At 39.9% G+C, this 24138-nt stretch overlaps 1 pseudogene; it reads right to left on the bottom strand.

Annotated features, from left to right (window-relative positions):
• Window positions 1-1833: 1833 nt before the first annotated feature.
• Window positions 1834-22416, bottom strand: LOC128515592 (nuclear pore complex protein Nup85-like; annotated as a pseudogene).
• Between the last annotated feature and the right edge of the window lie 1722 nt (window positions 22417-24138).

Below are 24138 nucleotides of genomic sequence, written 5' to 3'. Positions count from 1 at the left end.
CAGCTCTCCACCTCCTCACCGCGTCTTCTGTCATTCCTGTAAAATTCACCTCCGCTTCTTCTTAAAGTCTGCACTTAAATATACATGTAGAACAGGAGATAAAACACACAGCAGTGATGTGATTTTTAAAGCTCTACAGTCTGTGATGTGATTGTAAATGTTGGCTCACTTTCCTGTTAGAACGTAAGGAAGTTTAATTTGTTCTAGGTGAATAGTCTGAAATATTTTATAAATGTTAAATTACATTATATACATGAGATATTAATGTTTTCCTTACAGCAAATGTGATTATGTGCTGTTGATCATGGAGCAGCACCGTCTAGTTTGTGTTTATTAATTCAGATATTTCTCTTTTAGATTTGGTTGATGATGAACAGCTGTGTGCCGAAGATTAAAATTTTCTTGCCTTTTCATGTCAACAAACAGAGAACACATTTATAGAAATGTAATCCTTTAATAATAACACACTGAACAGACTGAGACTTGGACATAAATTCCTTAATCCCATAAAAACCTGAAGGACTATTAGGATCAGCAGGTGAAAAACCACATGGACTCGAGCTGAACCCAGTGAGTGGAACAGAGAGCTGAAATGGACAGGAACAGTTTCAGGACATTGATGGGATTCTCACCTGACAGGACTGGCATTGGGGAGTTTATCTGAGGAAACCCGTAGGAGACTCAGTACAAGTCATATTTATCACTTTGCTACTTAATTTAGTTGAAATTTTTTTTGTTACAGAATCAGACCGAACCCAGCAGGAACCCTATATGCTGTATAATGTTGTCATTGGAGTGGTAATTAGGTACCATTTTAAAAAGTTAGGATTACTTATTACAGTGTCATAATTTGCAGTTATTTGACTTGGATAAATTTTGTTTGACAACATACATCACTGGCAGGTGAATTTAATATACTTGATTATCACTTATACACCAGTAAACTGGAGACAGGATCATAGGCACCCAAGGCTCTCCCACAACCACAGAGACCAAAGGCCAGCCTGTCCGGTGAAGAAAAAAAGTATCAGTTTACCACAGATCACCACACACGGGTCGCAGCAGGCAAAGACTTAACAGTTCCCAAACTGATCAAGCACACGTGGAATGCACCACTTAAACAAGTCTCATCCACCCCACAACCTGCAGCACCTAAAGGATCCATTGAGAATATCCTGGTGATAGACACCACAGTACACCTGTCCTACAGAGGTTCTATGGAGCCACACCCCAATGGTCCAGAGCCACCATGGCACAAGGAGAATCCCAAAACCTAGGTTTTGTTAATATGAATAGTTTTTACTGTGATGGCTGTTCTGTGAGGACATTTACTAGCATCAGCAGCAGGTCGACTGGTGGAAAAGTGAAAAACATTTACAAGAAATCATTCATTCTCAGTGCAATAACCATTCTTAACAGTTAAAAAAGGAATTTCCTGTGCATTTTCTAATTGTGTTTATTGTGTGTAAATTATGGATCCTAAAGAAGAATTTCTGTTACTATTTGAGACAGACAATATAGATTATTCTATCTTCTTTAAGTATATGCTAGAATTTAAATGATGATTTAGTGTACCATTTGCAAGATTGTGTTGTTAATTTGTTAAACATGGTCCTAATTTCGTATTTCTTTTGGCATCAGTCGATCAAACCCAGTATAGAACCACTTATGATTTCTAATATTAACAATATAATGCTATCAATATTTTGATAATTGTATCATTAAAATATTGTGATCAAATTTATATATACACTGTTTTATATGATTTTGCTTTATATGTACTTTTATATGCATGTTGTTTTATGTATTTAACATGATTTTTATGCTCAAAAATTATACTTTGAGCTTTATTTTGGGCAATAGATTCTTATTTCTTGCTATTTCAGGTGTAATGCGTAAGAGATTCAGAGAGAAAGATTTATTTGAAAAACCAGTAACAAACACATTTTATTAAATGTCAAAACACTTCATGTTTTATATACAGTACAGTGAGAATGTAAGGGCTTTATGAATGAGTCTATCTAGAGTGTGAATGTGTGTGTTTAGGTCTCGAATGTTCCCTCCTTCACGATGGCCGTTGCCAGGTTACGCGCCAGAGCCAATCGCAGCAGCTCCAGCTTTGTGGACTCGACATCATCATCATCCTGAAAACACAAACACGTATTTCAGTGTACACCACAGAGCTTATTGAGTTTTTCTGATTGGCCTGCAGGGGCTCATTGAGTTTTTATAACAGCAGCTCTGATAGTAGCACAGCTGTAAATCACAGATACAGAAAACTTTACCATAAGATGTTTATTTAACATGTATGGAAGGAGTCTCCAGTGTCAGCACTTTGTAACAGTCAGTTTTATGAAATAATTAGATTTTAAGTGTGGGTGTGTGTTGTACCTGCGCTAGATGCTCTGGTTCTAGCTTGCTTTTGTCAGAAGTCAGCTCTTCCAGACAGAACATGAGTTCATACGTCTGATCTACTGAAAAGATCCCCTACACACACACACACACACACACACGATTATTAAGTAACAATTCCAAATATCAGGGCAAACCCCCATTAAAATATGAACAGATGAAATATCCATATTTAACTTATCTGATTGAAGTTATATACACTTCTCAAACAGAAACATTCTCATTGAGCCTGAATGATCAGCTGCTGTTTGTTGTATTTCTAAATGTCTAGAGTTTTTGTAAGGAAAAAAATCCTCAGACACGCATTTGAGCTGCTGCTATTTACCGTCACAGTAAAAGCTGCTCAAGGCATTGTAGTAGTAGTAGTAATAATCAATTATTTGTCAAATGTACGTTACAGCACAGTGAAATTATTATTTCGCATATCATCCCAGTTAGGAACCGGGGGTTAGAGCGCAGGGTCAGCCAGGATACAGCGCCCCATGGAGCAGATAGGGTTAAGGTCCATGCTCAAGGACTCAACAGTGGCAATGGCAAGTGGCGGTTCTGGAGCTGGAACCCACAACCTTCCGATCAGTAGCCCAGTAACCCACAGCCGTAACTGTCTGAGCCACCACTGTTCTGGCCCATGCAATCATAAATAAGATATTTTATATTACAAAAAAGCTTTTAGATCTGAATAATCTGTCACACAACTGGAAGCACACAATTATATAGAAAGGGTTTGAACACAGTAGTACTACAACTTCCTTTTCCTGGAACTGAAGACCTGTTCCACCATGACAGTGCAAGTTTGGAGTGGAAGATCTTGAATGTCCTGCACAGAGCCCTGACTGAACTCAACTGAACACCTTTGGGATGAACTGGAGCCTCCTTGACATCCCTTCTCTTGTAACTGAATGAACACAAATTCCCACAGTGACCCTCCGAGTGACTGCAGTGACACACCTCTTTTTGCTCCAGTAAGGGCAGGGCGTCTATGAGCAGAGTCATCCAGAAGCTGCGAGGAGCGATCTTGGCCGTCATGAGGGAGAGCAGGAGCTTCGCTGCCTCATGGAACTTCTTCTCTCCGTAGAGCCGGTGGAACTCGCAGTACTTCCCTAAACACACAGCACACATATCAGTGTTTCTAAAGACCTTCTACTGAATTGTGTAATTTACTGAAGCTAAATACAACCATATTCACAGAAACAAAGGGCTATAGCCTGAACTTCAGTAACTACTTCATTCAAATACCTGGTAGATACTTATTACCACACAAATCTAGACTTTATGCAAATGAGTCCATCAACATTGTGTTTAGCCTGTCAAACCACAGCAGAAACTGCCCCAGACATATCAGGGATACTTATTGTTTTACATCAAAACACTGATTTAATTATTTGTCATTTCTGAGTGAAAATTGAGATACATCACAAAAAGAAACAATGGTTCCATGATTATTAATTATCCCATTGCATAAATAATAAGCCCCCCAAAAAAGTGATTTCCAGGTACAATGCTAAGGTTAAAAAGAGAGAACTGAAAAAAAAGCACCCTTTAGGTACCAAGAAATGTGAGTCTGTCGCTGAGGAGCATGGCAGGTCCAAGGTTATCGATCAGATCCAGATCAGAGAACGAGCCTCGTGTGCAGTAATCCTGCAGAAACCTGCACGGCACATGCAGCAGATCATAATTATTAAACATTAAAGAAATAGCATTAACTACTATAATGTTGAGAAGTTTTATATAAATCAATTATTTCTGAGTAAGTGTTTACTATTGCAGTGAGAAAAAAAAAAAAAACATAAAAAGACACTCTCTTCCATGGTCATGTGATGATCCATGAGCTCTGCATCTGTTTCTGCTGCACAACCTGTTCATACTGACTGAAATAATTTTTTTTATTCTGTTCCTGATGTCCAGTTCCTGCGCTGCCCAATTAATGTTGCCTGCTGAACATTTCACGTTTGTCTGTCTGATATTTCAGATTTTGTTTCGTGTGTTTGATTTACTTTCTGTCGACCTGTCAATCTTGGTCCTGACAGAAAACTTCATCAGTGAGCAGCACCAGCACACTCATGAAGTACTGCCCATCACAATGCACTCCAAAACCAGAAACTCTTATTTCTCACACAAAATTTCATGTTGCCTGTACAGATCACAACTTCACCACCACTAGCAACTTATTTGACACCATCACTGCCAAGAGCCTCCAGCTGGCACTGAAACTGATGCAACATCCACTGCTATTGCAAGCTCTGGACTGTGGGCCCATCCGGAGACGTTCTACTACCCAATGCATGAAGTCAGTCACTCTCCAAGTGGAGAGCTTTTGTTTCTCTCATCTCTCAACATAATCTCTCATCCTTTCACAATATTTAATTCAGATCCAAACACTTCTTTGTGGGAGACTGTGTGTGTTTGTGTGTGTGTGTGTGTGTGTGTGTGTGTGTGTGTGTGTGTGTGTGTGTGTGTGTAAACACCTTGCTCATTCATCTGTCGCTGTTCACAGATCCTGAGCACCTTCAGCGCTTTGCGCTCCGTCTCCAGTGGCACTCTCTCAATCTGCAGCTCCAGATACACACGGCCGAACTCGGGGCAGTGATCAAAATAATCCACTGCCAGCTGCCACAGACTAACATACAAATACACACACACACACACACACACACACACACACACACACACACACACACACAAGCAGAATCAGGTGTTAAATTAAAAGTATGAAATACATTTAATACAACACTACAACAAACTAGACTTACAACAAAAAATGCTCAAGTTCAACTCTTACAATGTTTAGCTTTTTTTTTTTTTTTAATCTATTAAATATTATTTATTAATTTATCTTCTATACCAGTTATCCTATTACAAGGTCATGTGGACCAAATCCCTGTTGTATAATGTATGCTGTAGCTCATTGTACAGCACAGTGTCAAGAGTGCACTGTGCTTCACTGTGGAGACAGATGCATCTCACCTGTGATGAGAGAAGAGTCCAGAGGCGTACTCCAGCACCAGGAACTCCCGCAGGTTAGAGCCAAAACTAAACACGCGCACACACACACACACACACACTTATAAACCAAACATATATTTTCAACATTGCGGAAATAAATGTTTTTAAAAAATCACATTTCGTTTGTCAAGTATACAACCATGCACAGTATAATGAGTAAAATTCCTACACGACTGCCAATGACGAGAAAAATGAAGTCTATTAAGTAAATAAACCCTTGAGGGGCTCCAGTACTGAGGGTGAGGAAAGCTGAGACATGCTGCCTGTGGTCTCCCAGTCAGGACGTTGGAGATCCACTGACACAAATGGGGCTCAGCTTGGTGGTGAGTGTGGAGTGAATTATAGTACTAAAGGTGAACTACAATCAACAAAAAGCATTTTAACATAATTCCCCTTCCTTGTGTGCAGCTAACTTAGGAATGTATAAAGGAGGTGTGAGATGGCATCATATGTTAAACAATTCTGACAGGAGACAAAGTCTCTGACCAGCCTTTCTAAGCATTTCATCACAACTGGAAGCACTGCTACAGAAGATCTTTGAGGCAGGAAGAATAGGGTTTCTTTGGAACAGGAACAATAATGAACTGTTTAAAGCTGGTAGGGATTATGATGAGGAAAGGTTAAAACTCTTAATGTGGCCACACCGGTGCTAACTGGTCAGCACAAGCTCTTTGGACCTGACCGGTGATGCCTTCTTGTCCTGCTGATTTCCTGGTGTTCACACTCCTGAAGGCTCTCCTCACATCATACTCCGAGATGATAAACGTGTTTCCCATTCTGGCATTCTTCACCTATTTGCTGCCACTAGCACTACTAGTACCGTTAGCATTGTAAGCGTCGTTAGCTGCAGCCTCAAAACAAGCATAGGATTCAGCTCATTTGTCAGAGACACGTCCGCGTTTATCATTGTGGATGTTGGTGTTGTATGTTTATAGTCCATTACTGTCCTTAGTCCTTGCCACAGGCCTCTAGACCCGCACTGTTGGAGCTGTGACTCTAGTTTCCTCCTGTAGGTCTGCTCCATCTCGTTTACCGCTCTGCGAATGTTATATGATGCAGTCATGTACATTTCCATGTTCCTAGAGGCAAAGGTAGGTCATATGGTTGGGAAACATTCTGGTAGTAGTATTCTGGGCAGTATTGCCTGCCAGTTTCTAGATAATTTAAATATCTGCTTCCAGAAGCTGATGTCATCAGTCTGGCGCTGGAATATCTCCCAGTCTGCATCTCCCAATATGTACGGCAGAGTGGCCACCGATTGGTCCACATCACCTCCCTCTTAGGATGAGACATGTGCATTGGAGCCATCTTTAAACTGGGTGCAGCAGTGGTTCAAGGTTTTTGCCCCTGGTGGGGCAGATGATATGTTGATAAAAGTTTGGTGTTGCGTGTCTGCATTTTTTAAGTCTCCCATCCCAATGAGCGTAGCATCCCGGTTGGTTGTCTGGTTCCGAGTGTGTGCCTCATATAGTTCACATAAGACAGTGTCCAGCTCTGATGGAATATAAATGGTGCTGACTATGACTTAAGTAAATTCCTAAGGAAGACAGAAAGGTTGACATTTGATGGAAAGTAGCTCCAGGTTGAGTGTGTGCAGGAGCATGTGAGAGGTGGAATGCTGCTGGTTCACACCTAAACAAACTCCGACTCTACTCATCCACCACTGCCCCCTCTAATGGAGGGATGGAAAAGATCAACATCCAGCTGTGCCTTGGGTCACCACTCCCAACATTCACTCCACTCGGGTCACTCCAGCATTTTGTAACAAAAGTCTGGACTATGTACTGCTTCTGCTGCTTTTCACTTCCTCGCTGTCCTCACCTCTATCCAATCATTGGTCACCCCTTGGTATAGTATTACATCTCTAGACCTCGTAATAGTTAATTCCTCTATTAATGAACATAGCTTGTTGCTCTGCCTTTAGAGTGCAGTGCTGTTAAGGCTCCTTGGTAGACTCGCAATCTTCTGAGGTATTTTCTCCGATGGCAGTGATGACTCTCCTTTTTCTTACCTTTACTCCACATGATCGTTTGTGACTTTCTTGGACTTTCTCGGGCACACACTATTATCTTTTCAAGTCCTTACAGGATCAACCTGACTCTGTTGTGACCATCAGGTCATCCATGAATGCCCTGTTGGGCGGTTGGTGTTAGGCAGATTTTGTATTTGTTTGTATTAGGTCAAACTGTACAAGGACATGCATGTTAGTTCAAAAAGGTTAAATTTTTAAAACCCTGTTATTATCCCCTCCTTGATTATATGCCAGCTTAAGGGGGCTGTTTCAGAGGGGACATTTAGGCTAAAGTTATTACATTAGTCAGTTATGAGATCTCTGACTCTGCTGGGGTATCAATTTGCTAAGCCGGAGCTGTGGAACCACACCTGTGTGTTTCAAACATCCTAAAATTGCATTTTTTCTGGGTGATGTATAGATGAAGTTTCTTTTTCAAGAGGAACCTAAAAAGGCAGTGGAATCTTGGCTACTATATTTAACAGGAAGATAATTTGAAATAAGTGAATCTCCACTGATCTTCTCCCCTTCTCCAGATGACTGAGCTTCCATGGGTGCAGTCGGAGTCTTAGACACTTTTTATATCCCTTATTTACCTTATGTAAATTATGTATATAAAATTACTGTGACAGCAAAAATAAGTCAAATAATACTTGGGTAAATATACACATGAAAGAAAAACATTGTTGAACTTGGGCTGGATGATCCTATGAGTTGAAGGGTAACGAAAAAAAACACACAACACACTGATTTTGGATTATAAAAATATGGTTCACTGCAAAAGCTTAAAACCTTATAATTTTACTAAAGCGAGTGTGCGTGTGTGTGCGCGCATGTTTGTAAGGAGCTCTTACTGGAGGTTGTGTGACTGCAGGAGTTTGCAGTGATCCAGCAGGTCAGTCAGGTGAGCCACAAACCACCAGTTATTCAGGGCAATGCTGCGATTCAACACAAACACTTTTTAAACAAAACAAAAAACATAGATTTAAGAAATAAACATTACAATTAGGATTTACAAAGGTCTGTTTTAACAGAAGGTTAATTAAATGAGCCCTGAAAACAGTACAAGCAGATATCATGATGTCTAGGGCTTCTGTAAAATACACAACAGAGTGTGAGACAGACAGAGATGAGAAAGAAAAATAAGAGAGAGATACAAGTGAGATGGAAGAGAGATAAGAGAAAAATTTGAGTGTGTGTGTGAGATTGAGTGTGTATAATGTCTGACCTGCAGTCTTTAATAACTTGGTGAAGATCGAACTCAAATGCAGCCAGTAAGATGCTGTCCAGAGGCTCTGGAGCGCTGTGCGACTCCAGGAACATGTCCATACTCGACTACACACACACACACACACACACACACACAAATGGAAATGAAGTGTTATGCAACACATTTTTATTTTAAATTTCAGATATTACAACTGTAATATATAACAACTGAAAAGTCATTGGTGTGTGTTTGCCGTCTTATTATTTTGTTTATTATCTAAACTAATTGACATAACACTGAATTATTTGTGTGTGTGTGTGTGCGTGCGTGCGTCCACCTGAGCGTAGTAGTGCAGCTCAGCAGGTTTAACAGTAGGATGTGAGAACAGCAGACGGCTGATCAGTAAATGGTACCAGGTTCCCAGAAGCTCTTTCTGCTCCAGCAGAGTGTCTTCATCACCAACCAGGACCTGAACACATGCAACAAATTCAGTATTATTATTATTATCCAGTGTCTTCTTGCGTCAGTCGCAAGTCTGGATAAATGCAGGGGGTATCAGGAAGGGCATCCGACGTAAAACTTTTGCCAAATCAATGATGCGAATCACAAATATCACTTCCATACCGGATCGGTCGAGGCCTTGGTTTACCAACGGCCGCCACCGGTACTGTTTACCTACAGGGTGCCGGTGGAAATTGGGCTACTGTTTGTCGAAAAAGAGGAGGAAGGCATGTTCGAAAGCAGAGAGAGAAAAGGAAAGGCAAGAGTTTAGGAGTGGCATGTAGGGACTTTGAATGTAGGGACCAAGACAGGGAAGGCAAGAGAGGTGGTTGATATGATGCAAAGAAGGAAGGTGGATATATTTTATGTAATCTGAAAGAGATCAGTGACTGCAAAGGGTTAGTAGGGGAGAGTGTTGCCAGACAACACAGAATGGTGGTGTGTAAAATAACCCTGTTGGTGAGGAAGGTGAAGAAGACAAAGGCAGAGCAGAGGACAAAGTGGTGGAAGTTAAAAAGGAAAAATATTGTTTAGTCTTAGAAGGGAGTTGAGACAGGCTATGGGTGGTCAGGAGGTGCTTTCAGTTGACTGGACAACAACAGCCAATGTGATCAGGGAGACAGGTAGGAGGGTACTTGGTGTATCATCAGGAAAGGGCAAAGTGGACAAGGAGACTTGGTGGTGGAACAAGGAAGTACAGGAGTGTATACAGGGAAAGAGGTTAGCTAAGAAGAAGTGGGACACTGAGAGGACTGAAGGTAGTAGACAGGAGTACAGGGAGATGCAGCATAAGGTGAGGGTAGAGGTGGCGAAGGCCAGACAAAAAGCATATAAGGACTTGTATGCTCGATTGGATAGTAAGGAGGGAGAGGTGGATCTGTACAGTTGGTGAGGCAGAGTTTAAGAGATGAAAAGGATGTGTAGCAGGTTAGAGTGATTAAAGATAGAGATGAAAATGTACTGACAGATGATGGGAAGATAGAAGGAGTACTTTAAAGAGTTGCTGAATAAGGAAAATGAAAGAGAACAAAGAGTAGAAGAGGTGACTGTTGTGGAGCAGGAAGTAGCAAATATTAGTAAGAGTGAGGTGAGGAGGGCGTTGAAGTGGATGAAGAGTGGAAAGGCTGTTGGTCCTGATGACATCTGTGGAGGTATGGAAGTGCTTAGGAGAGGTGGAAGAGTTTCTAAATAGTTTATTTAATAAAATCTTAGAGAGTGAGAGGATTCCAGAGGAATGGAGGAGATGTGCAGAGCTGTGGCAGTTACAGAGGCATAAAGCTCAATGAAGTTGTGGGAAAGAGTAGTGGAAGTTAGGTTAAGGGCAGAGGTGAGCATTTGTGAGCAGCAATATGGTTTTATGCCTAGAAAGAGTACATCAGATGCAGTATTTGCTTTGAGGATGCTGATGGAGAAGTGCAAAATTGCACTTCAAAAAATATTAAACAATAGGCTCAACATGCATTCCATAACAGGCAAAACTGCCTGTTAGGACCTTTGTAAACAAACAAACAAAAAGCCTCAAGCCATATGCAAAAAACTTTTGAAAAATAATTTCTCCAGCAAAAAAAGTGAATTGCAGTCTATGTACACCAATGATGAGAGAGAGAGAGAGATAGTGATTTTATGGCAGATTCCGTGCAAGAAATACCAACATGTTGACTTTGTGTGGCTTAAGGCAGGATCTTTCAGGAGTAGCAATGTTGCCAGCTGTGCTAAACATTCTCTCGGAGCTGCCGGCTTTTCGACGATACTAAAGGGCAGCATCTCTTTAGCAATCAAGCGAACTACACACCATGAGTGCACACCATTTTGCACTTTGTTTGTCGACTAAATGCCCCAGTTATGGTGCACTGTCGGGAAGACGAAGACGGCCCGTCTGTTGTAGCTTCTTTTTTTTTCCCCATCTGGGAAAACTGCAACGGATGATTCTATATATATATATATATATATATATATATATATATATATATATATATATATATATACATAGTGTATAGTAGGACCCACGCATAAAGCAGGTCACACTCGAAACTCGCTCCCTGGTATAACGACCACACACGCACTTTAAAACAGACCGCTCGGAAATTAGAATGTAAATGGCGTCAAACTAAATTGTTAGTATTTCAAATAGCATGGAAGAAGAGCATCATAGAAAAGCTCTTAGTGTAGCTAGATCAACATATGTCTGAATCCTGAACTATATAAAACGTATATAGTCACGTATAACGTCACTCCTGTGACGTAACTTCCTGTTTTCGTACCGTTGCCGCGAAATTTTCGTGTTTGTATCAGCGTTTAATTATATTGCTTTTTCGTTTATACAATAATAATATTAATAGCCGCTAGTTTTTACATCTTCATACTATTTGGCTTCGCCTTTTTTTTTTTAGTTTTTTGCGCTCTTTGGAGAGCGCGCGAGTTTCTTCTTCTAAGAACAACAAATGGAATTCAGCTCAAAACAACTAAACTCCAACTCAAGTACGATATAATGGATAATATTCAGCTCGTTCAGTGTGTAGAGTGCAGGATGTTTAGACATTCTTCCTCCGTCGTTGGTGGTAATCGGTCTCCGTCCTTTACTCATGTTAGTGATATCTGATGGAGAAGATATCAGCGTTAGAGGAGCGCATCCAGACATTAGAGAGGGTTAGAGAGTGTGAGAGCAGTGTTATTTCTGTAGCGGACAGTCTGGGTGCCGCAGGCGGAGATAACCAGCCCCCGACTCCGGCATTAGAGCCCTCACAGCGGGGCGAGTGGGTGACGACTCGGCGGCATACTCATTTAGGCAAAGCTAATGCTAAGTCTAGCCCACCGGAGCACACCTCTTCTACTAATTAACTTCCTTTTGCTTAATCCAGATAAGACAGAAGTTCTAGTCATAGGACCGCATACAGCTAGAAGTAAGATTCTAGATCACTCTTTAACTTTAGATGGCCTTTCTGTTCCATCAAGTGCAACAGTAAAAGACTTCGGTGTGATTATAGACTCCAGCCTTTCATTTGAAGCTCATGTAGATAATATTACCAGGATAGCATTCTTTCACCTCAGAAATATTGCCAAGATAAGAAATATATTGTCGCTAAACAATGCAGAAAAACTAGTTCATGCTTTTATCACCCTTAGGTTGAACATTGTAATGCCTTACTGTCTGGTTGTTTAACTAGGTGCATAAACAAATTTCAGTTAGTTCAGAATATCACCCCTATCTTATCCACCCTGCATTGTGAGATGCATATGTGCGACAAAATAAGAAAAAAAAAATCTAAAAAAACCTGTAACTGCCTGCTACTTAACACACAGTATGAATGGAGATCAATTCCTGCTCTCTGTTCCACCCAAATGAGGATGGGTTCCCTGTTGAGTCTGGTTCCTCTCAAGGTTTCTTCCTATTACCATCTCAGGGAGTCTTTCCTTGCCACTGTCGCCTCGGCTTGCTCCCCAGGGACTATCTGACTATTTTAATTCCTGCACACTCACATTCCATACAGACTTAAATAATTTTTTTTATTGTGTAAAGCTGCTTTGCGACAATGATTAAAAGCGCTATACAAATAAAATTGAATTTAATTTAATTACTGTCATTATTATAGAAAGAAAAGGTCTCACCTTGCAGATGGTCTCCAGGTGACGGTTGCTAGCGAAAGAGTTGTCCTGGAGACAGCGGTCACACTCTTCGTGCCAGTGCCTCCATTTCACATCAAACTCTGTGAGGGTCTGCGTGCTACCAGGCTACACACACACAAAACGTAAAAACTCCTGATCACAAAATCTGTGAATTTTAAACTCAATTCAGATATTTTCTGTACCGGTTTCCTACCTGTAACTATTTAGCAGACAAGACTGGTGGGAAACCCAAAGTTAAAGTTGGCACTGCATCAAACTCAGCGGCAAGACTGACTTTACAGTGTTTAGTAGTGATGAGTGAATTAATCCTTATAAAACAGCGAGGCTTTCTCCAAATTTGTGAAAAAATTATTCAAACCTTTGAAACGTTTATTTCAGGAGCCACGGCACCATCTGGTGGTTAGCAGAGATAAAGGCAGCCATTCATTTAAGCCCTGTCATGCCTCACTGATTGAACAGTTTACACCAGTCTGTGACTACAGTAAATAAAAAAATATACCCAATTTAGTGTTTCTGTAAATATATTCATGTCATTTACACTTGTGTAGCAGTAAATGCATTCTGTAGTGGACTTATGACAAAAGTATATTGTATATGTGGTGTTCAAATAGTCCACACATTAATTTTCTTTTTATAAATAAAACATTTAAAAGTATCTTTATAGACTCAATGTCAACTATGATCTCATGAGTTTTTAATTTTTTATGTATGGGAGAAGATTTTATCATTAGCCTAGGACTGTAAAAAAAATTTTTACTGGAAAATGATTATTGTTTTTACTGAAAAAACTGACTATTATAGGTTGTGTTGCACAATCATGCCGCAATTATTTCACAATCATTTTCCACTAACACTCGACATTTAATGTTAACCTCCTACAACAGTAACAGTTTTAAAAAGTAACTCGTTCTTATAACCTAAGATTATCCTAGATCGGTGAAGCTTTACACACCAACTAGCCACAACATTAAATCTAATAACATTATAAACACACAGGGTTTTTGGTCCTTGTCCTGGCTTGGGGCAGCTCAGGCCTCTCTGGGCAGGACTCCTCAAGACTTCTGGGTGCAACCCAGGCTTCACAAAGCAAACATCCTGCCACATATTTGTTCCCTTCATTAACTAAACCAGCACAAATCAGGTGATGACATCTGGCTGAAAGGTTGTGCTAATTAAAATTAGCAGGTTTCATTCACGGATGGAACAGATACGTTGCAGGTCTTTTACTTTCTGAAGTCCAGGTGTCCGCCTCTGTCTAGGGGTGTGCTGTGGTGTCTGGCATCAGGACACTGGCAGCAGATCCTTATGGACTTGTTTGTTTGGTGTATCCAGTGGAAGTTTGATCAGATAGGGATCTGGTGAGTTTGTAGGTCGGGTCGGTAGCCTTGGGCTCCATGTGGTGGGCTGTGGTGTTCTGGTGACTTTCTTTTGTGGCCAGCATTGAATTGTTTTCAGGGATTTGTGTTTTCTGTGGGATCAGACCGGCCTTAGGTACTCATAGCTGAGGGTGAGTCTTGGGTGCCCATGATCCAGTAATGGTGAGGTGAAGCCTCACTTAGACATCCAATAGTTTCACCAAAAGGTTTATTTCATAAAGCTTCATTCAAGGGCAAAAAAAAGTTTTCCTGAATCTTGATTTATAAATTTAAGTACAAAAATCTCCAATATAATGATTCAGTCACGTGATTTTGGCAAATGCGGTGCTTCGTTAGTCATTTGTCACTTGACTCTCTGACACACGCCTCAAAGCGAGGAGGCGAGCGCCCTCTTCTGCTCGAGAGAAGCTTTGGAGCTCCTGCATCACACTGACGTCACTACCATGATCCTGTCACCAGTTTGCTGGTATATACACTTGATAACGTTGTTTAGTTCCCCTGGCAGTGGTCTTGATGTGGGTGATTACTGACTTTGAGGTATTTTAGCACCAAAACATCAAAGCCATCAAACCAACCACATGTATTCTGAAATACCAGAGACACCTGAAGGTTCTGACATCATCAGTCATGTGGTACTGGACATGTGACACAAGCTCAAACACCAAGTAACGAAGTAATACGTTTCAGCTTCTGCTAAACTTATAAATATAAACGTGTAACTGTACAGATCAGTATAAATTCAGTTCTCACGTTAAACACAGGCATTTTGTGCAGCAGGTTGTCCATGAGCTGATACACTGCTCTGGACGCCGGCTGTAGTGACGCCTGTTTCTGTAAAACCTGTCGTGCCTCGTCCATACGACCCTGCAGGACAAAACTCATCACCTACAGAGAGAGAGAGAGAGAGAGAGAGAGAGAGAGAGTTAGGAAGTTAAGACAGAGTATCAGGTTTGTGTTGAACAGACTGATGGAGGACGAGAGGACACAGTACCACGTCCCAGTAAGCGTGATGATATGTGGGACTTTCACTCTGAAGGACCTCGCGTGCTTTTTCATCTACATCAGCTTTGTGTAAACGCACCCAGTCTAGCAGGTACAGCAGCAGAGAGCCGGCTAAACACAACACACAAAACACAACACAACGTAACTAGGGTTGCGCGATATGCCCATTGTCATATCGTCCTATCGTCAGCCTGTAAGATCGCCGATACACGATAGTAGTCAAAGCCCAGGGATTCTGCGTGCTGTCGCGTTATATTCAGAGAGTAGTACATATTTTTGTGGTTATTTTTTTCATTTCATGTCTGTTGTTTTATCGATAAATCTGCTCATATCTGCGCACGCGTTTATCAGCCTTTTGATCAAAAAGTTGCACGCGCAACTCACTTTCACTTTGCACAAGGCAGTGTTTATTGTTTAGTGTATATTTAAAGGCGCATAAACACAATAAAACAATTGTTTTAGGCTAACATATCATACCTCATTGTAGTTTTTTTGCACACACGCGCGGGTGCGTTACAATAATAATAAGGAAAAATCACAATAATAAATTCGGAGCAGTACTACTAATAATAATTATACTGAATGAAGAAAGCGCCGTCGAAGAAGTATCATCATTGAAGGATAGAAGAAAATGAAGAATTAATACTTATCAGTATTTACAGTTTGAGCTCGACATGTTTATGAGCTCTGTCGCTTGCTGTCAATGGGTGACTAGGAGAGAGAACACATTTTCGGCTTCAGTAGACACACAATACTTCAGACTGAAACACGACTGCCCCATACAGGTAATGAAGGGCATTTTCACAGCTTGCCGTGTGCAGCCGTGGCAAGTCACGGGATTCCTTTTCTTGAAACGTGGGTTTTTAATGGCGACATCTGTATCGTCCATATAGCTGACTATCGTCGATAGACGAGACTATCGTCAATAGACAATAGTATCGTCTATCGGCACAACCCTAAACGTAACTCAACTTAAGTAAATTTTTAAAAATAAACTTCTCCATTAAAAGTTTAAAGCTATGAAAACGTATGTTTGATCACTTCTAGAGCAATAAATAATTATAAATATATAAAACTGGAAAGTTGGCACAGAGAGGATACGCTTTCCAAAATAGTCAGGACATAGAATGTATGTACAGGAGTTTGATAACTGAATTGCTCTCAAACGTTTGGACATAAGATTGGATTTATTTTCTACATTCTGTAACAATACTGAAGATTTTAAAACTATTAAATAACACATACATCATTAAATAATTAAGTAACAGCAGCAGCAGTCTGTTGTTATTTTAAAACATGAAGGTCAGCTGTTCTGGAACAGAAGGTCTCAAGAAGACCAAAACTGAGCTCTGCTGCAGAGGAGAAGTTCATTTAGAGTCACCAGCCTCAGAAATCACCAATTAACCACCAGCACCTCAGATTAGAGCCGTTACGAAGCTTTACAGAGCAGAAGTAGCAGATATACATCTCAATATCAACTGTTCAAAGGAGATTATTGTGTATTTTGGATGAACGCCTTCAGTATTGTTTTACAGTGTAGAAAGAAATAAACATCAGGAACGACCATGGAGTTAAAACTTTTGACTGGTAGTGTTTCTTAATGCGGCGTACAATTGTATAACCTGCTATAAAAAAAAATATGTTATTAACTGTGCATCAATAATATGAAATGTGTGTGTAAAGTGTGAAAAGTCTGTGTGTGGAAAAGTGTGTATAGGGTAAATAATTCTCGAAGACTCTACCTGGTGCTGCGTCGATGAAAAGAACCTCACACAGATTCCAGATCAGTTCAATCGCTAAGAGAATGGACACCTGAACACACACACACACACAAATCAACTAAAGTTTCTAAACTTTACCTTATACCATATTCTATTTCATTTTATTAGCAAATTATTATTTTTATTGTTAAAATAAAATATATTGTTAAAACTGGTATATTTGAGTGTAGTGATTTTGAGGGAGGATTTAATATTAGTGTTATATAGAGAGTGGAACAGGACCTGGTTGCTGTACTGTGTGTCTTTTGTCGATACTGAGAGAGAGAGAGAGAGAGAGAGAGAGAGAGAACTGTTACCACTTGCTGACATCAAAAACAAAAATAATCATAAAACTCATGTGTACAGTTTGGTTTCCGTTATATGAACTCTTCCCCACACACACACACACACACACACCTGCGACCTGCTGCAGTTCCTCCAGTTCTTACTGATGCTCACGAACCTGCAGAGACACAAACACACAGTGAGACACAGAGTTCACTTAAATACAGATTCTACATAAAATCAAAGAATTTAATCATTTAGATAGACGTTCACTGTCTGGCAAAAATAAAGGTCAACATTTTAGAAAAGTCAAATTATTGTTCTGCATCAAGCAAAGAAAACAACTAAAGTGATTTGAAATGACTGGAACTGGGTTAAGAACTTCAACACTTTATTAAAACCTAACAGGACAGTGTGAACTGTGAAAAAATATTTTTATTTTTACCCTAGTTAAATTTATTTGCTATTGTATTTCTGTTTTATTCATATTTATTTCTTATCTTTAAGCTTTTATTTTTAAGGTCACGGGCGGTCGTATAAGCATTTCACTGCATATCATACTGTGTTTGTGACAAATAAAATTTAAATTTACATTTGAACTCTGCATTTGAAATTGCATTGGAAAAAATAAACAGTAAAAATCAGAGCTATGTTTAATAGTGAAAGTAAGAGCATTTGCACACTTACACACACACACACACACACTATACGAGCATGTTATTCACAAGTTCTGACGTGTATCTTTCTTGTTACACTTGGTTACTCATGACTCAAAGTCCGTTGAATTCTTCGTCTCTTGTTTTATTTTCAACATCAAAGTTCAACAGATCTTGTAGTTTTCTTGCCTAAATCCACTGTGGTTGCGACAACTCGTTTGCTGTATCCTGTAGCTTACGGTCTCAAATTATCGTTACAACACCCTTTTTGCTGTATCCTTTTGATTAAAGTATTACGGTAGATTACGGTTATAACAACCTATTTGCTGTGTCTTTTAGCTTACGGTCAAATCTTGTGTTCTCCACAACTTCTGTATCCTAACAACAACTACCGTGCGTGATAGACATGCAGCTACACATCTATGGAATGATGTCACAGAACAACTTATGAAATGATGTCACAGTGCAACTTACGATTATCATACTAAATGCTTAACTAATAAACTTAATGTTTAATTAATAAACCTAATGTGTAATGCTTAACTAATGAAATAGAAATAAACACAACAAATTTATAAAAATGAAATATGGCTCTTACACACACAATGTGATGAAAACTCACAGGATTGGGACTAAACAGCAGTGTGTCTATAAGAAAACCACTTGTTAGTGAGACTCATCAGATTCAGTTTGTTAGGGATCATAAAGACTGGACTTTGGAGCAATGGTAAAAGGTCATTCTCAACAAAACCAGACGAAATACCTAAGTTGTCTAGATTAACAGAGTGTGTCCAGGAGATAAAAGATTGGATGACCAATAACTTTCTTTTACTAAATTCAGATAAGACAGAGATATTACTCATCGGCCCAAAAACCAGCACACAACAGTTTTCACAATTCAGCCTGCGTTTAGAAGGATGTACTGTTACTACCAGCTCAACAGTAAAAGACCTGGGCGTAATATTAGACAGTACCTTGTCCTGAAAAATCATATTTCCGATATCATAAAAACAGCCTTTTTCCATCTTAGAAATTTTGCTAAGCTTAGGAGCATCTTATCCGTATCCGATGCAGAAAAGCTAGTTCATGCATTCATGACCTCCAGACTGGACTACTGTAATGCATTACTAGGTGGTTGTCCTGCATCCTCAATAAACAAGCTACAGTTAGTCCAAAATGCAGCCGCCAGGGTTCTCACTAGATCCAGAAAATATGATCATATAACCCCAATATTATCGTCCCTGCACTGGCTACCTGTTCAGTTTAGAATTAATTACAAAATAGTATTACTTACATACAAGGCTTTAAATGGTTTAGCTCCCACATACCTAACCAGTCTATTGATACGCTATAATCCACCACGCTCCTTAAAATCACAAAACTCCGGACTTCTTGTAATTCCCAGAATTTCAAAATCTACAAAAGGGGGTAGGGCCTTTTCATATTTAGCTCTAAAGATTTGGAATAGCCTTCCAGACAGTGTTCAGGGCTCAGACACAGTTTCCCAGTTTAAAAGTAGACTCAAGACGCATCTCTTTAATCTGGCATACGCGTAACTCATCCCATAACTACATACTTCAGTACATCTATCCTGAATGGCAACTACGCTAATTCTCTCCATCTGTTCTGTACTTTTCTACCCATCCTGAGGCATCTGGTGATTGTACCAGCTTCAGTAGACAAAGGCCAACCCTGTGAGGATCCTGAGGCATCCAGGGAAGGACCAGCTCCAGCTGGATTCTGCCTTATTATGGTTGGAGCTACACATCCTGCTCCTGTGCTCCCAGTGAGCCAGACCCCATCTGCCCTCTGCACCTACTGACTCATCCCTATGCTGAACTGGACTTTATGTTAATTTAAAGAATTTCAGTTATATTGAACTTTCAGCTGCATAACACACATGGTGTTATATCATCTCTATCTGTTATCACCCAGATGAGGATGGGTTCCCTGTTGAGTCTGGTTCCTCTCAAGGTTTCTTCCTATTGCCATCTCAGGGAGTTTTTCCTTGCCACTGTCGCCGTCACCCTTGGCTTGCTCATCAGAGACATTTCATTCATTCATCTCATTATTATCTAGACACATTTTTCTCACACATACACCATTTATTATTATTTATTTATTTATTTTTATTGGAATTTTTTTTTTTTTTTTCATTTTTGTGAAGCTGCTTTGAGACAATGACCATTGTTAAAAGCGCTATATAAATAAAATTGAATTGAATTGAATCATGTGACCTGATGAGTCCAGATTGATCCTATTCCAGAGTGATGTGCGTGTCAGGGTAAGAAGTGAAGTGCATGAAGCGATGCACCCATCATGCATAGTGTCAGTTATTGTTATTCAATATTAAAACTAGATATGTTTAAAATAAGTTTTTTCCCAAAAACTTTCAAACTAAATTTGGATTTACTTGTTTAAAAACGTCTTTTAAAAGTGTCAACAGAATAAAACAAGTTCCTCACAGGAGTAAAAGAATCAGTCTAATAAAATATGTTTGACAGAAGGGTTTTACACAATGTTGATTTTACAATTCTCTCTGTCTCTTATTTAAACATTGGTCTCATTCTGACTGCAGTTTATTTTTGATGTATACATTTAAAATTAGTTTCATGTCTGTGAAAAGTCTAGAGAGCATTTGATTGTTTTTTTTTTTAGATAATGCCCTTTTTCACAGTTTTGTCTAAATGATGAAATCTTGTTGTGTGCAACATTTAACAGTTCAGGCAGTGAATTTACTGTAGTATCTACTGGAGAAACGTCTCCTCACACTGTACACACACACACACACACACGTGTAAAAGATGAGGCACGATAGATAACCTGAATATATAATAAATGTATAATCTGTTGTTCTTACTGAGGTTTCTTGTTCTTGCTCGGCAGGTCGTCTCTGATGTTCTGCAGCCCGACGAAGATGTGATGAGACTCGTTGAAGAGTTTACGCAGGATGGGAGAGTAGATGTCCTCGTCTCTGCGCACCACATGGACGAACGGGCAACCGGAGCATCCAGAACCAGGACCTGTGTTAGTGTGTTAGAGGATAAATAAATACACCATCAGCCTCCACGGTGCATAACTGGACTACAGAGAGGTTCATAGATGGATGAAGACACAAACGCACCACACACTCTACAGTTACACACACGCTGTCCTCTACAGTTACACACACGCTGTCCTCTACAGTTACACACACGCTGTCCTCTACAGTTACACACACGCTGTCCTCTACAGTTACACACACGCTGTCCTCTACAGTTACACACACGCTGTCCTCTACAGTTACACACACGCTGTCCTCTACAGTTACACACACGCTGTCCTCTACAGTTACACACACGCTGTCCTCTACAGTTACACACACGCTGTCCTCTACAGTTACACACACGCTGTCCTCTACAGTTACACACACGCTGTCCTCTACAGTTACACACACGCTGTCCTCTACAGTTACACACACACTGTCCAATACAGTTACACACACGCTGTCCTCTACAGTTACACACACGCTGTCCTCTACAGTTAAACACACGCTGTTCTTTATAGTTTGTTACCTTGTAATTTTAAGTTGGTCTCGTACACCAGCAGGTCTCCTGGACCCCATTCAAAACCCAGATGCTTCTGTTTAATGCCTGCTCCTGGGATCGGCTGCACACACAGATTTTGTCACAGCATCACATAAAACTGGCTCAATAGAATTTAAAGAAACTTTGCAGGCAGGTGGAAGTGAAGTGTCTCTTCTAGACACAGACTGTCTCACTTCAGAAATGGGGCTTTAATATTCTCAAGATCAAGATGAGCTCAAGAAGACACTCTGTGTCCTGAATCACACAAACAGCTAACATTACTGACCTTGACCTTTTAAATCACATCTACAACTCAGTAAGCTGAAAGATGGAGACACACAGGACATTTATTCTATTCACTGGAACATGTCTAGTCATGACACCACGTGATCACTGTGTGACACAATGCTAAGAAATGCTAACTGAAATGAGTTATAACTTCAGCTTGTACAAAAGATGTGTAACTAATTCCACAAATACACTCACATGATGAAACATATTGACCTTAAGCAGCTTTTATAAAGTTTCAGTGGTAAAGCGGCTGCGTTACTCACCAATAAACCGGAGCTTGTAGCTTCGTTAAGACTCCAACACCGTCTGTCTCTCCGTGACGGACTTCACTGTCAACCCATATTAGGGTCCCGCCCCCTTTTGCACCATTGGATGGATTGATGTCACTCATCTTCATTTCATCCAATCGGAGCGTTTAAGAAACAAAACAAAGCGTCTACAAGAGATGTGGGTTAGGTTGCATCGAGCACATGTTAACTCTGTACATCTCAAACTAACTTTGTGCTGAACAAGTCTGGGTAATCTACATACAAGGCCACGCCCCCTGCACGCGCGCTCACTCAAACACACACACACAGATTCGGTGAGTTTCCTGCGCATGTGGAAGATGTCACGCGCTGTACATGTTTCTGGAGCTCTACAGAATGTTCTGGACAGTGGGAGGAGTTTATCTTTACCTCAGAACAACACTGAGACTCTGACAGAGAAGCTGTTACCATGTGTGAGTTATTAAGTCTCATATAATCCTTATTCTGATCAGATTTAACTCATATTATTTTATTTTTCCTCATTTTCTCACAATCTTTTGCCAGTTTATGTGAAACATTGTCTCTCAATGTTCTAATGTTGTTAGCTTAAAGTCCAACAGTTTTGCATAGTTTTACCTTACTGTAGCTATTTGGTTTAGTTTTTGGTTAGATTATGACACTGTTATCTATAATGTTATTTAGCACAAACACTTTAGCTCCCGGTGGCTAAAATATTGCCTTATGTAGCTTACAGATGTTTGTGTTATTGAAATGTAAAGAAAAGAAATTAAGTTGTCAAACAAACACCATGTAAATGTCAGGTTTGTGATGTTCACTTCTCTTCAGTGTCTTCAGTTGAACAGGAATTGCTTTTCGAGAGAGACACAGAGATGTGTGAGTGTATATAGGGTGTAAGAGTGGACTTTTACAAACCTAACACACTTTCTTCATCGTGCACTGTTTGTCCTGTTTGCACTGTTTTACCCTGAATGTTTTTTTCATGGCCATATTTATGCCATAAATGTCCCTTCTGTGTATAAGATCATCAGTTTTATTATAACTTCTGCAGAAGGACCAGTCTCATACAGCAAACAGTTGCAGTGTGGAGAAAAAGTGATGTCTTTCTCTCAGCTGTCCCAATTTATACACAAACATCTCTATTAACATAATCTACGCCCTGTACATGATGTTCCCGCATTCAAACTCATGACTTTCTTCATCTGACCCAGACCAGATGTCTTCACCTTATCATTTATTCAAAGGCAACTACAATCAGTTTGTTTCTGTTCTGTCCTCGGCCTTGTCTTCTTGGGTTTCAGCAGACAGGTTAAAAGCTTCTATAGTCTACGTAGCACAATTACAGAGTTAATACATAATTAAAATGTGATTTTTCCATTACAATTTCCTTTTTGTCATTCTATGACAACTTATACATTTTAATTTTACACATTTCAAGACAATAATAATAATCAAGCGGTACATTAAGTTATTTCATCAGAAGTTGTCTCTCCAACCTGGTTATTAACAATATTATCACTAACACTCTAATGCACACAGAGGACATTACAGTTGTTTTTGTGGGGGACAGACCACTGACACAAAAGCATTTCTGAAAACTTCTGCTACTATCTACTTAAACATAAACGCTTCACAACCCTCTAAAGATTTACATCATGTCTACTTCTTCTATGTCAGGATCTAAGTCTCGATAAGGATAATAGTCACCTGAATTTTGTAACCAGTCAGGAGTGGGGTCTTCCCAGTCATCCGTACAGAGTGGAACCCATTCATTAATCTCAGTTGAGTCTATTCTGTTGTTCTATGTTGTTGTCAGTCTGCTGTAACATTTGATATTTTACTGTGTTCAGCACTAGTTCTTGTAGACACTTGCGAATACATGGTGATACATACAGACCTGACAAGACTATAATCACAATCAGTAGAACACTATAAGACAAACAATAACCCCAGACTCCCCACAACTGTCTTAACCACGAGATCCAAGAATCTACCTGAGAAGGTGTTTGTAAAGTCTTCTTCATGTGGTCTATGATGTTGCTGATATTCTGATGATTATCAGGTCTATAGAAACAACAGGAGGTGTCTAACACTTTACATAACTCGCCTCTTTCGGTCAGTAAAATGTTCCCTGCACATCTCCTGAGATTAGCGTTATGCTTTTTTTTTCTTTAT

The sequence above is a fragment of the Clarias gariepinus genome, chromosome 28 (assembly GCF_024256425.1).
Source record: "Clarias gariepinus isolate MV-2021 ecotype Netherlands chromosome 28, CGAR_prim_01v2, whole genome shotgun sequence".
Classification (NCBI taxonomy): domain Eukaryota; kingdom Metazoa; phylum Chordata; class Actinopteri; order Siluriformes; family Clariidae; genus Clarias; species Clarias gariepinus.
The sequence above is the reverse complement of the archived record's forward strand: the minus strand, read 5'-3'. Positions and strand labels throughout refer to the sequence as shown.